General features: G+C 53.3%; 1 non-coding gene across 1 annotated transcript; it reads right to left on the bottom strand.

Annotated features, from left to right (window-relative positions):
* Positions 1-291: 291 nt before the first annotated feature.
* On the bottom strand, positions 292-2184 carry LOC126327523 (small subunit ribosomal RNA). The gene has a single exon (XR_007561332.1). It is a non-coding gene; the product is annotated as a small subunit ribosomal RNA (ribosomal RNA).
* Positions 2185-5000: the final 2816 nt, after the last annotated feature.

Consider the following 5000-nt stretch of genomic DNA (forward strand, 5'->3'; position numbering starts at 1 on the left):
CCCCTGTTCCACTATTTTTTTTGTGTCCAACGGCCTCACAGCCGATGGGCGTCGTACGGCTCCACACCGGAGCGGACAGGCACTCGGGCGAACGTCATTCAAAACCGGCGCCAGGCGCCAGGTACCGCAGGCCAGCCGCTCCAGAGCTTCAGCGCTCGTACCACACAACAACAACACTTCCGCTAGTTTTGAGAGGCACGCGTGGTTCCGCACGCGGCGCACGGCCACTGCCGTACAGGTAGCGTGTTGCGCGACACGACACGCACATCGAAAGACATGCAGTCTAGTCGGTAATGATCCTTCCGCAGGTTCACCTACGGAAACCTTGTTACGACTTTTACTTCCTCTAAATGATCAAGTTTGGTCATCTTTCCGGTAGCATCGGCAACGACAGAGTCGATGCCGCGTACCAGTCCGAAGACCTCACTAAATCATTCAATCGGTAGTAGCGACGGGCGGTGTGTACAAAGGGCAGGGACGTAATCAACGCGAGCTTATGACTCGCGCTTACTGGGAATTCCTCGTTCATGGGGAACAATTGCAAGCCCCAATCCCTAGCACGAAGGAGGTTCAGCGGGTTACCCCGACCTTTCGGCCTAGGAAGACACGCTGATTCCTTCAGTGTAGCGCGCGTGCGGCCCAGAACATCTAAGGGCATCACAGACCTGTTATTGCTCAATCTCGTGCGGCTAGAAGCCGCCTGTCCCTCTAAGAAGAAAAGTAATCGCTGACAGCACGAAGGATGTCACGCGACTAGTTAGCAGGCTAGAGTCTCGTTCGTTATCGGAATTAACCAGACAAATCGCTCCACCAACTAAGAACGGCCATGCACCACCACCCACCGAATCAAGAAAGAGCTATCAATCTGTCAATCCTTCCGGTGTCCGGGCCTGGTGAGGTTTCCCGTGTTGAGTCAAATTAAGCCGCAGGCTCCACTCCTGGTGGTGCCCTTCCGTCAATTCCTTTAAGTTTCAGCTTTGCAACCATACTTCCCCCGGAACCCAAAAGCTTTGGTTTCCCGGAGGCTGCCCGCCGAGTCATCGGAGGAACTGCGGCGGATCGCTGGCTGGCATCGTTTATGGTTAGAACTAGGGCGGTATCTGATCGCCTTCGAACCTCTAACTTTCGTTCTTGATTAATGAAAACATACTTGGCAAATGCTTTCGCTTCTGTTCGTCTTGCGACGATCCAAGAATTTCACCTCTAACGTCGCAATACGAATGCCCCCGCCTGTCCCTATTAATCATTACCTCGGGTTCCGAAAACCAACAAAATAGAACCGAGGTCCTATTCCATTATTCCATGCACACAGTATTCAGGCGGGCTTGCCTGCTTTAAGCACTCTAATTTGTTCAAAGTAAACGTGCCGGCCCACCGAGACACTCAACAAAGAGCACCCTGGTAGGATTTAAACGGGGTCCGCCTCGGGACGCGAAAGCACCCCTTCGGCTCGCCCCACCGGCAGGACGTCCCACGATACATGCCAGTTAAACACCGACGGGCGGTGAACCAACAGCGTGGGACACAAATCCAACTACGAGCTTTTTAACCGCAACAACTTTAATATACGCTATTGGAGCTGGAATTACCGCGGCTGCTGGCACCAGACTTGCCCTCCAATAGATACTCGTTAAAGGATTTAAAGTGTACTCATTCCGATTACGGGGCCTCGGATGAGTCCCGTATCGTTATTTTTCGTCACTACCTCCCCGTGCCGGGAGTGGGTAATTTGCGCGCCTGCTGCCTTCCTTGGATGTGGTAGCCGTTTCTCAGGCTCCCTCTCCGGAATCGAACCCTGATTCCCCGTTACCCGTTACAACCATGGTAGGCGCAGAACCTACCATCGACAGTTGATAAGGCAGACATTTGAAAGATGCGTCGCCGGTACGAGGACCGTGCGATCAGCCCAAAGTTATTCAGAGTCACCAAGGCAAACGGACCAGACAAGCCAATCCGATTGGTTTTGATCTAATAAAAGCGTCCCTTCCATCTCTGGTCGGGACTCTGTTTGCATGTATTAGCTCTAGAATTACCACAGTTATCCAAGTAACGTGGGTACGATCTAAGGAACCATAACTGATTTAATGAGCCATTCGCGGTTTCACCTTAATGCGGCTTGTACTGAGACATGCATGGCTTAATCTTTGAGACAAGCATATGACTACTGGCAGGATCAACCAGGGAGCTGCGTCAACTAGAGCTGAGCAGCCGGCCGCCCGGGAGTGTGTCCCGGGGGCCCGCGCGAACACGCAAGCGTCCGCTCAATTATTCTGCAAACAGGAGGAGGCCGAGCTCCCCTGCACGATACACCTCGAAACCCTCTCAGGTCCCGGCGGCGCGCAGCGCCGTCCTAGGTACTTGGTCGGTTTCGAGAGAGGCGCAATCGCCCGGAGTTAGGCGAGTAGACGGTTTTAGTGCGAACACCCTTGCTCCCAACTGAGCTTGCCGCTGCCGACAGAGGCCCGGGAGCGTGCTGTCGTGGCATTGCTGGCGGGAGACAACACGCGCCACCTATGGTGACCGGCAGCTCCAACGCCAGCGCCACACAAGGGCAAAGCCCCACTTGGGTGCAGAAGCGAACTCTCCCAGCACAGCGCACGCGCCAACACGTCCGCACAACTGCGATACAAACCACCTGCGAGAACCGCTGGGGCGACCGAGCAGCAGACGGCGTCGCGGCGCCGAGTGCCAGGCGGCGGCGCATCCTCAACGCACACAGTCCTCAATCAGACCAGCACACTGCAGATGTCCACCGCGCTTCGCACCGGGCTCGGCTGAACCAACTTTGGCCGCCAGGCGCCGCGTGCAGGGTGCGCCGCAGCGTAGCTGCGCCGCCTGCCGGGCCCGTCGGCTGGCGCTCCTGCCACTCGGCGCCCCCCACCAGCCGCCTGTTGCGCGTGCGCCCACGCAGCGCGCGGCCAACACGCCGGGCGGCCCCCCTTCACCGGCCGGGAACAGTCCCACCAAGCCACCGCCGCGTATCGCTTCATACCCACATGGGCCTAGTCACGCGTGTGGATGTGGCGGGTACCGCTGAAACAACCGGTTAATAGCTGTACCGATCGTCGCCATCACAGATTCACCTCCAGCGTGAACAACCGCTCAACAACGGATTTCCAGTTCATTTGCGTATCTTGGGCAGTAAACGTAGATGTCCACCTACATTTGCGAATTCAACAATTCTTGCATGCCAGGATGTCATGTGTCACGACACGCTACATCAGACCACATACACACTGCGACATGTGCAGAAGAGAACACGTGGAAGGTGGCCCGCGCACGTATGCGATGTACCTTCCGCGATCCACTGTCAACCGGCATCTGCGGCATGTCCCAGATATGGAACGCGGTCCACCAGGGTAGCACTTTGTGTGAGGCAATACGACAAAGTCGGAATACACGCGTCACTACATCAGACGGCTCACGCTGACCTGACCTGACCTGACTCACCGCACCACCACCCCCAGCGACCCAGGGTGACATACAATGCGTTCGTACGTTCCTCCCACACGCCTCTACGGCGTACCACAGTGCAACCTAGCTGTTATTGGGAGACGAGACAAGTAGCATCAAGCACAACATATGGAAATTGAGATTCGACACCGTTGGGCACAGCCAGCGTACGGTCACACGTATCACACTACTTCACTCTGTACGTAACGACCGATGATCGGTACAGCGTGTGGGTTACGCGTACGACATCAGCGGACAATGGACACAGACCATACCACGACGTACACTGAGGGCGTCGACATCTGAATGCAACTGAACAGCTGCGAGGCTCATTTAACACTCAAACGCCAGACCGACCAGCTTGAGAGGACAGAGACACAAAGAGGGGGACAGAGGGGGACAGAGGGGGGGGAGGGGGGGGGTCGGCGATATAGTCCTATTGCAGTACAATTGACAGTGGATAGCAGGAATATGTGGAAAGTAAGCAACACTCGCAAGACATCTACATGAGGATAACAACGACACCAGAGATTCCGAGCAGTGAACTATGTTAGGCAAAGGGACAACGTGGGTTAGGTTAAGGGACAACGTGGGTTAGGTTAAGGGACAACGTGGGTTAGGTTAAGGGACAACGTGGGTTAGGTTAAGGGACAACGTGGGTTAGGTTAAGGGACAACGTGGGTTAGGTTAAGGGACAACGTGGGTTAGGTTAAGGGACAACGTGGGTTAGGTTAAGGGACAACGTGGGTTAGGTTAAGGGACAACGTGGGTTAGGTTAAGGGACAACGTGGGTTAGGTTAAGGGACAACGTGGGTTAGGTTAAGGGACAACGTGGGTTAGGTTAAGGGACAACGTGGGTTAGGTTAAGGGACAACGTGGGTTAGGTTAAGGGACAACGTGGGTTAGGTTAAGGGACAACGTGGGTTAGGTTAAGGGACAACGTGGGTTAGGTTAAGGGACAACTTGAGTTAGGTTAAGGGACAACTTGAGTTAGGTTAAGGGACAACTTGAGTTAGGTTAAGGGACAAATTGAGTTAGGTTAAGGGACAAATTGAGTTAGGTTAAGGGACAAATTGAGTTAGGTTAAGGGACAAATTGAGTTAGGTTAAGGGACAAATTGAGTTAGGTTAAGGGACAACTTGAGTTAGGTTAAGGGACAACTTGAGTTAGGTTAAGGGACAAATTGAGTTAGGTTAAGGGACAACTTGAGTTAGGTTAAGGGACAACTTGAGTTAGGTTAAGGGACAACTTGAGTTAGGTTAAGGGACAACTTGAGTTAGGTTAAGGGACAACTTGAGTTAGGTTAAGGGACAACTTGAGTTAGGTTAAGGGACAACTTGAGTTAGGTTAAGGGACAAATTGAGTTAGGTTAAGGGACAAATTGAGTTAGGTTAAGGGACAAATTGAGTTAGGTTAAGGGACAAATTGAGTTAGGTTAAGGGACAAATTGAGTTAGGTTAAGGGACAAATTGAGTTAGGTTAAGGGACAACTTGAGTTAGGTTAAGGGACAACTTGAGTTAGGTTAAGGGACAACTTGAGTTAGGTT

The sequence above is a fragment of the Schistocerca gregaria genome, unplaced genomic scaffold (genome assembly GCF_023897955.1).
Source record: "Schistocerca gregaria isolate iqSchGreg1 unplaced genomic scaffold, iqSchGreg1.2 ptg001053l, whole genome shotgun sequence".
NCBI classification, from domain to species: domain Eukaryota; kingdom Metazoa; phylum Arthropoda; class Insecta; order Orthoptera; family Acrididae; genus Schistocerca; species Schistocerca gregaria.